Source organism: Drosophila rhopaloa, unplaced genomic scaffold (genome assembly GCF_018152115.1).
Source record: "Drosophila rhopaloa isolate 14029-0021.01 unplaced genomic scaffold, ASM1815211v1 contig_2, whole genome shotgun sequence".
NCBI lineage: Eukaryota > Metazoa > Arthropoda > Insecta > Diptera > Drosophilidae > Drosophila > Drosophila rhopaloa.
The window spans coordinates 24,312,872-24,326,038 of NW_025335083.1; positions in this window are offsets into that span (position 1 = coordinate 24,312,872).

Genomic DNA, 13,167 nt, shown 5'->3' on the forward strand with positions numbered 1-13,167 from the left:
ATTCGGTTCAAGTTGAACATTTTTGGCAGGTCTTTTTGGGTCTTGATTAGGTTGGTTTCGGCCCATTCGAGTTGCTCTTGTAATTGGCCTGTTGCGGGTCTGTGGCTAATAGCATTTGCCCGGTAATTGGCCAGCGATGGGTTGGGAAATTAATGCGATTCTCCTGCACCGAGCGGACGTTGCCATGGCATTTAATAATTATCATGGGATTCCATCTGCCCCTCCGCTCCACTCGAATAAAAAAAAACGAAAGAATTGACGCAATTAGGTATGTTCACATCATTTTCTGGCCGGGTTACACACAATATTGGAGACACTTTTCGGGGAAGTTACGAAAAAGGTGAAACTCGCAAAACGAACTCTTTTCTTTTTGTCGCCCATCCGCTCGATTTTCAGTTTGTCAACGGTTTTGTATTACATGATTCGAAGTCTAGACGTGAACTCAACCAATGAATTGAATTTGATAGCCAATAATGTGTCAACATGCCAGTTACTCATGTTCAATTGAAATATTAATGGGAAATTAAGTGTAATCATTATATCAAGCTTTGCATCACAAAGTAATCTGGTTAATTAATTGGACTTAAGTATTTCCAAATTAATTAATATACTAATAGTCATATTATCTATTTTGATGTTATATTGGGGTACAAAACGAAGACTGACATATCAACCTAATTTTTTGAAAGAAATAAGTTATTTTCTTGCACCACATCAACAATAAATCAGCGGCTCACATTTTTTTTTTTTTTTGGAACGGACTCTATATTTTTCTCCCACGCAATCGGGAGCTTCACACTTCTCTAGAAAAAAGCCATTACATCTGAGGTGCAATACTAATTATAGTTATAAGATACGAACCTTTATCGTAGGCAATGGTAATTAAGAGAAAAGTCACAAGAGCGAAGACAATAATAATGAATGGTTCATGTTATACCGTCTTATTTTAATAGTTGCAAGCTACTGAGAACACATTTTTTCAGTTAATCAGGTTGAATAATCAAGTTACTTTGGCTTAACGAAGCCATAAACGAAAGTTAATAAATTTGAGGAAAAATATTGTAAACTAATTGATATGTCCTTAAAAAGGATTAAAATTTCCTTACATCACGCAAAGGAATGCATATTTATAACTATCTATCTTTGCTTGCAATTATAATATACAATTTAATTTCCTTCTCGATCTGCTTATGCAATTTAAAGTAGATTTTCTATCATTTGATTAGAAATTCAATATGGATGAGCCCCAGTACATATATGTATATGTTCGTTCGATATCCATTCTTTTCTACCTGTTACACACCTACCGACTTGTTGTCAACCTTGAACTCTATGGGGTAAACAAATTTGTTATCAGTTTACTTTTCATTTTTGCACGACTTTACTCTTTCGACTTTTATTTTTCATTCGATTCCATTCTATTCATGTCTATTCATTTGTTCCTCTGCGTTACATATATATATACAAATTTTTATAGAAAAGTTCGTATTGTGTCTTTCTATAGAAAACCTTCGGCGAGCCATCAATTTTCAGTGCTTTTCCGTCCTTCATTTATCTATTCAATCAGAAAGTCAACCCCGTCACAATCGCAGCCCTCCTTGCCGAAAAGTGGAACATTTTAAGCTGGTCGAGGCTTATTTACCTTGCTTACCCACTCGCAGAGCGAAAAACTTTTCAAAAATTCATTTTTCTCAGCATTTCTCTGTGTTTACCCAATTGCAGTTTTCGTTGCTGTTTGCACTGCTATGTTTCCTCCTTTGCATTTTCCGCTTTCCCTGAAATTTTCTTGTTGCTCTTCACTCAATCACCCTATCTTCTCGGCTCCATCTCACTCCCACACACCGTCCGCTTGCTATTTTATTTGCTGATTTAATCGCGTCTTGAAGCTTCCTTCCTGTGAGTGCTTGTAGGTGGGTCGGGGAAAGGGGGAAAATGGTTGGGAAATGAGCGGGGAAATGGGCAGGGAAATTGGGAATGGCAGGGCCAGTGGCATTTGTGAGGCGTAGTTGCCGACACGCGCACACAGACTCATAATCAAATGTAATGTGCTGTGAGGCAATCTATAACCACCGGCCATGCAACAGCTTGCCCCTTTGGAGGAAAGGGGGGTGGATTGGCAAGAAGGGGTTAGGAAAGGGGGCAGAAGCGAAAGATGAGCAAATGATTGCGAAACTCAAGTGGCGAAAAAGTGTGGAAACGAGTCTTGAAGTCCTGGGTTTTGAGAGCATTATTTGCTTGTTATTGGTATGTCTAATCCAGCGATATTGCCCAGGGATTCCAAGAATTTTGATATCGAGAATTTCGATGGGTCACATAGGGGCGAGGGGAAGGAAGTTCAGCAATCCAATAAAAACAGAATTAGTTTTATAATGCCAGTTCTTAGAAAATTGCAAAATCAGTTGTCAAATTTGTCATTACTTTAAAAATAGCATATAACGTCATTAAATCCCCGCTATATGCGCATATCGTAATATTCCATAATATTTATATGTTTTTAATAATTTGCTGATTCATTTATTTTCCCCTCACTGATTAAGCAGTTAATTAAATATTAATAAATAATAATGTAAGCACTTACAATCAACCCTCAATTTCTATATAGATTTCAGTAGTTTATAAGAAGTAATTATATGCCCATCCAGTCTGTCTGGAGTACATCCTTATATTACGGAATAATTACATAGTTACCCAATGGTCTACACTTAACTATGTGCGCTAATGATTGGATCACTCGACCAACCAAGAAATTTAGCTTTTGTGTGTCTACTTTTCACACCATTATCCATTCCGAGCTTCTCAGTTTTTGCTTGAGGAAAAAGCCAGTCATTAATTGAATTAAGCAGATCAATAGACCCGTTGGCAACTGCAAAAGCAATCGAACATGTGAATTTACAAGCCAGATGGGGGAAGAATAATACCGGAATAAGAACATCTCAATCTTGTGCTGGAAATTGAGTGAGCCAGACTCTGGTCAATGCCTCTGCCAGAGACAGACAGTTGATGTCTTTGACTGCCTCGTACTTGCGTTTGTTTGTTTATTTTCACTTTTCACGTTTTCCACTCTCCCATTTGTTTGCCTATGACATAGACACATGGCTCTGCTCTGTGTTTGCTCAAAAAGTCAGGCATGGCGGCGTCGACGGGGCGTATGCTCGATGTGCCAGTTGAAATGGATGTCGATGTTCCCATTGCACTGCCACGCGAATCGGCGACAAGTCAGCCGAATGTGTCAAATGGCAATAATCAGCCTCAAGGCGAAACCAGTTGACAATGCTCGCACATCCTCGCTAACAGGCAAGTAAAGCCATTACCCCAGACATTCAGCCAGGGAAATATAACAGAAGAGAAAACATTCTTTCCTGTATTTCTGTTTTTTTTTTTGTCACTCGCTTAAGTTTATTCCATATTGTCGCATTACTTTCGCTGTACCACGCGGCGGATGCGTAACATCCTCTCAGCCTCCATTAAACGCGCGTTATACATAAACTTTGGCGCTTTGGCCCCGAAACCCCCCGCTGCCGACAAGGGTTAAGGTTCGACTTCGACGTAAGCCCCAAGGAAATGGCCCCGGGTCGTTTTGAGCGTTAACATAACGTCAGACCCCTTGTCGCTGTCGCTCGGACCGCCTTATCAGGCGAATTGAGCTCTCATTCGCACGCAACAAATAAATTCGCAAAAAAGAAAAGAGGCGAGGGAGGGAAAACTACGGAGAGCCAGCCGATGCGGAAAATACTCTAGAAAATTATAGAAGGCAAAATGACTATATTAACTAAAAAGGTAACAAATGTACAAATTAAAAAATACACTTTAGCTTAATAGTTTTTAAGGGATTCATATTATATTATTTTAAAACAAAGCAATAAAATAAAATTAAGGTAAGGCATAACCATTATCAAATTAAAGGTAAAATAAAACAAATATTAAGATTTTTTTTAAATTTAAAAATAAATATATAAAAAAGGAATCTATGGTATAGTTTTTGTATACTTAGCTAACTCTTGTGTAATCATTTATTATTTGTGCTTGACCTGCCACTTAAGCCCTGTCACTTAATCAGTCACAGGTGGGTCTTGATTCAGGACACTCTAAAAGACACGTGGACAAATTGGCAGAATCATGCATCTATAAATAGATGGACAAATAAAGGGACAGAAAAACAAGGATTCGGGGGATTGATTGAATATCTGCCACAGCAGAAAGAGTGACAAATGTGGGCAGCAGACACCTTTAAAAACATTTATTCTACCAGCTTTTTCACTATGCTGTAGGACTCCTTGATTAGAGTGCGAAACGGCGGCAATGACAAATATTTATACACATATGCTAGTGGAGCAGGGGATTTGTGGGGGAATGTAGAGGAATGTGGGATCTCAGGAATAGAGGTAGAGTCGACGTTTTCTCGCGTTTGACTGCACTTAATGAAGTCGACTAAATTGACTTTATTGTTGTGCAAATAGGCGAGCTCTCCGCTGCTCGCTAGTCGGTCGCTCTTCTTGTTAAGTACGTATTATAATAATATATTTGCATAGTCGGGGGAGGGCAGAGGCCTATGCAAACACTCATTGCCAGTGCGTGCGTCTGCTCGTTGTACTTAAATGTTATAAATAAATAAAACATGGGCCATGCTGCGCGACCCCCTGCCACGCTATAAATATTTCATGGGCTCCCCAACGAACGCACAAAAGGCGCTGTGTCATTTAAATAAATAATTTTCAATAAGGTTTAAATAAATTAAGTGTAAATTGAATTAAATGCTCGCATGCAGTGGCCGTTGTCGTTGCAGCTGCAAAACCCGCGACATGCAAACAAAACTAAGTTATTTGCCTTTCAATGTTTCCCTTTTTTTCCCCCGTTGAACCAATGAAAATTCCACTGTCGCGTTTTCTGGCTTGCAGAAAGGCTTTAAATTTAAACCTCTGCAGCTCATGAAATTTCAATATTTTGTTGTTATATCGCTTGCAATTTAAAATATAAATATTTGGTTTGAAAGCACGGCCACAAAATAAATATGCAAGGAAGGACATGAGCCCTTTTAATACCCTATCACAAAATATCGAAATATTAAATGGCATGCTAACATATAACATATTTTTTTTTCAAATTTTTAATACCTTTTCAAAGTGTACTATTATTTGTTGCCTTTATATTAAACGTGTGAAAGATATATGTACATATAGTCATGCAAATATTTATCCTGTCAAAACTGGGCGCAAAACAAAAATTAATGTAATGAAATATGTAAATGCATTTCATGCATTCACTTTTCAATAGAAACGCGGAATTATAATGTGGTAATAAAAAACATTGTATGTTAACCAAGTTTATTTAAGAAGAGTCGAGAAATATGTTGATTCGATTGAAAAGTGTAAGCAAAACAAATACTTATTTCCTTTCTCTTTATTTTATAGTTTGCGCAATAAATTGCAAAAACCCACTTTAGCTAGGCAATCATGATGAATTTCGGCATATATTTTCCAGAGAACTATAAAAATACTTGCCACACTTATCATACGTGAACGCTAATCATTTGCTCCAGATTTAGTTCATCTGTTGGCATTGACACTCGGCTATAAAAGACTGTTATTTTCTGAAATGTGTTTTGTTTATTCTGCTGGCATATTTTTGGCAACGCATATCAGAGATAAGTTACGTTTATGTCCAGCTTATCTAACAATAATAAATTATGTATATGGAAATGCGTTCTATGAATAAACTATCTCGCGAGTTAAATAAATAAATAGGCATTCTGAAATCGGGAATGGGAGCTTATACGTTCATTACCCTGTAAATTGTCAATAAAAATAAACAAAGAGACAATTGGTAATTCAGTTTATTTGTAGAATAAGGGCTGTAATTACAGCAACAGCTACCCACACTGGCTGAATTAATGTGGAAGCTAGAGAATATGCGTTTAATTCAATGAAATTAAGCTTTTGTAAACGATAATGTCATAATATTTCCCCGAATCCCCAATCTCGTTTACACTTCCACATGATTAATTTTGTGTAAACCAGCTAGCAATTTGAAATGTTTGATTAAACGGCAAAGCATAAATTTCGTTTTATGAGGATTACAATGAATCCCGACATGGGTGTATAGCTGCCAAAAAAGGTTACTCATGGCCAGTCATTAATCTCCAGCACTTTGGCTGAATTTTCACGCATTGGCACCCAGACATCAGACCCACATCAGACACATAATCCGGGTGACTGCCTTTTCCCAGATACCCAGATACCCCGTTCGTTCACAAAAAACAGTTTTGGCCGAGCTGCGAGCGCGTTTAATTAATATTAATTTGCATTCCATGGCGATGAAGCTGGAGCTGTGACGACATGTTATTCCCGGGGGGTGGGGATTCGTTTGGGGGCCAACAAAGTGATCAATGGATCCAATCAATGGCACTGGCACGTCAGCAAAGCGTGGACTGTGCCCGGAAAACTAACTTTGTTTTCGCTTTGGTCAATGTCTCGCACTCGCCAATTAAAGCTGGGTTGATATTCTCAGTACTTGAGGTTCGCTTAAAGCATATTTGCATTAAAGAAGTCAATTTTATTCACATTTTAAACATAGAAAACTGTATTTAAAATAACATACCGTATATAAAAACAAGGGAATCATTTGGAAAATATATTTTTATCATTTGCTTACTAAATTGATTATTTTTATTTCAAAAATGGAAACTTTAACTTTGAAATCGCCGTAATTGACAGTTAATTTTCAGTAAATTTTATTCACATTTAAAACTGTATTTAAAATAACATACCGTATATAAAAGTAAGGGAATCATTTGGAAAATATATTTTTATCATTTTCTTACTGAATTACTTATATTTATATCATGAGAATAAAAACTATAAATTTTAAGGTGCCTTTGTCCACAGTTAATTTTGACTTTCAGAGATTTTTTTTATATATTTCCAATCTAGGGTATTGCTTAGTCCATAAACTACATTGCCTTATTCCAATTCGCTGTTGGGATTTGTACAAATTTTGATTGCTTTCAATGGCGCTTAAGCCGGCGCTCCCCGGCGACTGTGTGTGCCTATTGGGGCATTTGTGTGTGGGTGTGTGGATCTTTTAATCGCCTCAATAGATTTGACATTCAGTTAGCAGAAGCGTCGCCACTCCACTTTATTTCGCTCAGTGTCTGGAGAATGGGTATTTCGGGGCTTGGGACTGGACGGCACTTGATGGCGCTTAGCGGTGCGTGGCTCGTAATTTAACTTTTCAGCGGAAATTCCCACTAGGTGTTCCCAGTTACCCCCTTTTACCCCCGAAAAACTCGCACCGAAGCACCCTACAAATTGCATACACACGGTAGAAGACAGCACTCGACAAAAAAAAAAATAAAAAGAATAAAACCAAGCAAAGCAATTTAAAAATTTACGACATTCCACACTCATTACACCTTACGGGTGTTTCACGTTTTTCTATATATTTTCTCTCCCTTTTTTTTTGGTTTTGGCCAAAACGGCGGTCTGCTGGCGCCATGCCCCCTGCGTCCAGGTGCGCCCATGCGAAATTTCGCGTACAACTTCCGCGCGACTTTTGGGTTTTTGTATGCAAATTTGCATTTCTTATTATTCCGACTCTTTTTGCGCTCTACCTTTTTTTTTTTTGTTTTGTTTTTGTGCTGGGAAAATTGTATCGCTGTTGTCGTCGTTTATTCTTGACTTGAGTTGACTTGGGCTTGGCTTAGAGCTGTCCGAAAAGCAAAACATATAAAAACACAATGGCGAACAGAAGCGGAGAAAATTTTGCAGCCTTATCGGTGGTTGCTGTTCGAAATGTGGGTAGAATGGTAGTACCACTCCCCTCCAGGTTTTTCCCTTCAGGTTTTCCCCACCAGGTTTTCCCCTCGCCTTTCTTTGGAGCACAAGCATTTGCATTATTGCCAGCTCTTTTCTGTTCTGGCATCGGGGAATTACCTATAATGACGGTCACTCGGTGGCTTCGCCTGCTGATGGATGGCTTCCTCTCAATGGAAATTTCATGATCATTAAGCACTGAAGTTCTACTTAAATGGGCAAATTAAATTTGACATTACCAGGGACTTAGATAGGAAATACGGCTACATTTAATGCAAATAAAGCAAAGTTATTCGGTAAAATACTTTTGAGCTTCTTTTTACTCATCCCCTTTGTGTTTGGATTTTTACAATGGAAATCGAAACAAAATAATATAATAAAATGAGTCGCAATTTTATATTTACTTTCAGCTACATAAATTCCTTTGTCCTCTACTTTTTGCCTTCTTTGATACTTATTATTTGCCGATTCAACTTTTTTATTACACTCTTAGAAAGTTTAGATCTTAAAGGGAATTAATTCAGTTTTAAAAAGTTAAGTTTACATTGGCTTTTTAATAGCAAGATACTGAATATGTTCTATTTATTTGTTATTATTATTTTCTAAGTATTCTTAATGTTTGTTTCAAGGATATATAACACCAAATGTAATGGTTTTAATACATATTAATCTTTCTGCAGATTTGGATTTATGTTTTCCTAGACTAGATACAATTTTTGCAATAGTTTCAAGGTTTATATTAATATAATGACTATCCATTCTTTTTCTTGATGTTATCATATAATCTAATATAATTTCAAATAGCAAAAAAACCCCTTATTTTCTCCCTGTGCACTCATTCATTCACTTTAGTGCTCTTCTGACTCTGGTTCTCATTGTCGTCGTTATTTGTTGTTGGACTTGTAAGTAGCTCAAATGGGGAAAATGGGCGAAAGTGGGCAGGGTATAACGACATCGTTCAAGTTGAAGGACATAACTGAATTTTGGTCGTTGTAGTTTTTGCTTCTGCTTTTTGAAATTCAAATTGCGAATGGGAAAAGTGAATGGCGAACGACGACCGACTAACGAAGGCATGAATCCGTAATGACTTCTATGGCTCTGCTTTACGTAGCGTAAAAACTAATTAATTACACGTGCAAATTGTGATAAATTCCATTTGCTGAACTCCTTTCTCTCTAATTATTCATTTTCATTGCATTTGCTGTTTCATAATGTCATTTACATAGTCGAACAACGTGTGGGAGCTTTACTAGCTACACCATGCAGATGGCATCGATTTCTTGGGAGGGTTCACGTTAATGGTGCAGATGGTACACTGGTGACCACAACAAGTGTCCTTGCGCCAGTTTCGCCCAGCCACCAGCCTCTGCACTGCACATCTCATTTTGGAGCATTTTCTATTTATATTCACTGGCCCCCAGCGGTCTTCCGCCCCTCCGAACCCCCCTCCCCAGCATGCACTCTTTAAACAAACCGCATTATGCGCTGTTTGTTATTTTTAATCACACGACATCCACGCACTTGTGCGGCGTGTGATTCTGAATTGCATTATGATTCATGCGGGGGGAGGTGGAGAAAACAGCAGGCATAATATATTTCAGTGCATTTAACAAATATTGTTAACAAATTTTTGACTTGCAAAAGGTTACCCACAATTGGACTTCCACAGTCCATAACTCCACCACTCCATAACTCTACCAAATTCAAACCGATTTCAAAGTGGCATACCTCTAAAGACTTGTGTTTTGATTCTCAAAAAAACTGCATTCAAATTTTTCATTTTAATGTTGATCAAATTTTTGACCCATTTTCATGTCAGTTATTTCTAAGTTTCCGATACTTGTAATAAAAAGGTGACCCACAATTGGACATTCAGAGGCCATAACTTTGCCAAATTTAAACCGATTTCAAATTGGCATACCTCTAAAGACTTGTGTTTTGATTCTCAAAAAAACTGCATTCAAATTTTTCATTTTAACGTTGATCAAATTTTTGACCCATTTTCATGTCAGTTATTTGTAAGTTTCCGATGACTTGCAAAAAGGTGACCCACAATTGGACTTCCAGAGTCCATAACTTTGTCAAATTAAAGCCGATTTCAAAGTGGCATACCTCTAAAGACTTGTGGTTTGATTCTCAAGAAATCTGCATTTAAATTTGTCTGCAAGCTTATAAAAATAGACATCTTGTCGTTACACTCACTTTAATCTCTTTTAAAGGCCGACTATTTTTTAAAATCGCTTGAACTTGAGAACCGAATAAGAGGGTGCCAAGTCCTTATAATTAATGCCTGCATTTGAACTTGACCCAAAAAATGTGTGAATTATTTTCAAGCAGAAGCTTATTTTGCGGAGGAGGCTGCCAAGACCTCAAGCGGAATCGCCATAGAGCAACCATGTCTTAAATTGCGAAACTCTAAACCGTTTGTCTGTGTGATTTATCGAGTGGGCAAAAGGGTCTAAATAGGTCAATTGGTATCTCTTGTGAATATTTCAAGAATTTATGAGCTTCAAGAATAAAGAGAATGTGAATGTGAGAATGAGAATTGTTGAGGTAAAATGTGCGAGGATTAAAGGCACGCTGAGATTTATTTTTAGTATAAAAAATATAAATTGACCTATTATAACGTCCTTTTGTTGTTACTGAAATTTATATTCGCTTAAATGTGGAGTAATCTCAATTTAGCCAGAATTGTAATTTGTTAATGGAATATTAAAACAAAAATTAAACAGAGAAAGCTTTTAGAATTTAAGGTTATTAAGAAGTCTTTTCCCCTACGCGTCTACTTATGAGTTTGCAATATCCTATATGCTCTTAGCTTTTTGTGCATTACCCGATTCGCTTTTGCCAAGTGCTCATTTTCTTTTATGCAAACACTTTTGACCCAGTTATGCGACTCCTTTCACTCTTTGCCAGCTGAAAATTCCATCTGGCTGAAATAAACTTAGCCAGCCACACTATCTTTCGTCAGCGTGCCTTGCTCTTGCCATTGCCATCACTCAAACTGCTACTACTCAAAGTTTTTGAGCTCCGAGTCGCTTCTGTTTTCCTTTGATATCAAATGCATTCACGTTTAGTTTTGTAATTAAAACCGTAATTCCACATAGATACCCGTCGAGGGGCTGCGGGGATGACATTAGCATGCAAATGTATGCGTGACGGGTGGAAAACCCCATCCAAGGTGACCCCAACTCCCCCTAAAAGCCGCCACGCCCACCCACACATTCACAAAAAACGGAGCCTGCTCTGTTTGATAAGTGGGAAAGTGTAAAAATTTCGTTGCATACTTGTGAGCGTCGAAATGGAATTGCGGCTCTGGTGGAAAATGGGGAAATGTGACAGCTGGCACGAAACTTCATGCGAATATAAATGTGAATTTAATTGTGCCACCCACACACACGCAGGCACCCGTGTATAACTATGGCTATGACAATAGTGGAAAGTTTAAACAGGATGTTATTTAAAAAGCAAACTAACAAAAAAAGATAATCTTAATTGAGTCCATAAGTTATTATCCAAATATTGTTTGCATGTTATTACTGAAAAAATACTACATTTTGGTTTTAGAAGTGCAGAGTACATTTTTAATAAAAGTGGTTCTTTCTAGCGTGCATCCATTTGCAAACATGTAATAATATTTTTTCGGCAACCTTGCATGAACATCACTCACCCGTGCTTCAAGCAAATGAATAATTTGCCTACGTGTTTGGATTAAAAAAATATTTCATTTATATGGAAAAGACTAGGTAGGACTACAAAATTCAATAAGTTTTTTCAGTTTAAATACTACATTTGGTTTACTATGAAGACGAGAAAACTGACCTTTTAACGAATGAAATTCTCAAACCTATTTAAATGTAGTTGATGACAAAATAAGTGATGATACAAATGGTTCGGTAATGCATAAAATTGTTCCTTTTTACCCATATCCTTAATGGGAAAAGGAAAGGCTATATTTGCAAAGCTAATCCCTATTGTTTTGGCCTCCACTGTGCCAGTACGCACATCCTGAAAGTGTTAAAACCACTTTGGTAAGGAGATGTGGGCGAGTTGCGGCCGTCAGTCAATCAGAGAGATGGCGTCACCTGTCGCCGACTTGCCAAGAAAGTTGGGCCAGCCCTGCGGCTTTTATAATAATTTCAAGTGTTTATAGTTGAAATATATGTATGGGAGTGCGAGTGCGAATGCGAATGCGCTACATATAGACATAGTATGCGGGCCCGTTGGCCAATCTCTGTAACGCCTTGTCGCCTGCCGGTCGAGTTTGGGGCTTAGTCGCTGCGCCTTTGCTCGCTTCCTTCCTGACCAACTTCCTGTCACGCTTGAGGAGGGGAAGGGAGGGGGGGGTGGAGGTCCTTCAGCCCTGCCGATTGCTATATAAACATTACCCCGATCCCTGGATCCCTGCACAGTGTTTGCCATTTCTGTGTTTTATTCGAGACGACGTGCAGGAAATTTGAGCAACGCTGGGATGAGCAAAAATATAAAAATAAAAAAGGAAAGAAAATCCATTTACGTAATTACTTCGAGTTAACTTTTGCCCTCGCTGCTCCTCGGCTGCAGAAGGATGCGCGCCCTTTTCGTTATTGAATTATTGAAGAATTGCTTATTCGCTTATTGGAAATCTGTTCTCCCTCTAGCACTGCCACTAGTTGAGTTACAGCCACCATAATTGGATGAAACGGGGTCGAACACTCAACCCATATCGATTACATTACAGCGAAAAGTTTTCCCATTTTCATAGCCCTCCGACAACCGTTAATTATATTTGACCAGCAACATTTTTTACGAGGGTTTCGCAAGAGGAAAGCGCGTTGAACGTGTTTGGCCCAAGTTGCATTTAATTATTCTAATTTATGGTTCACGGAACATCCATCATCGAAGTTGCTTATTATTATTGGAGCCCCAAAAGCTTGTTTCTCAAATAATCTTTCTGTAGTTGGTGACGTTTGGCTGAGGTGGGCCAAAAATGGGAAATTAATAGCCGCTATACATTTCCTTCGGATGAAACTCATTAAGGCCATAGAACATAAATTTTACGCAGACGTGGGTAAATACCTAAATAATATTGTAATAATTTCGGCTTTGAGAGCGGTAAATAAAAGCCGGTTAAGGGATTTTATAAAAATTAACTATAGATCGTCATGGTATAGAATTTAATTGGCAGGTGTTTATTGACTTTTTATTAAATATACTTTTGTCTTAAAAATGTGAAACCTACCGGATTTTTTTGTTTCGCTTTATTAATTTATCCAAAGATGATGTACATATTTTTAATACTTGTTGTAGGCAATTCAAGGTCTCTTTAAATTAAATCCGTTCTTTAAATTTCTTAAGGTTGTTTTACACAACCAGTATG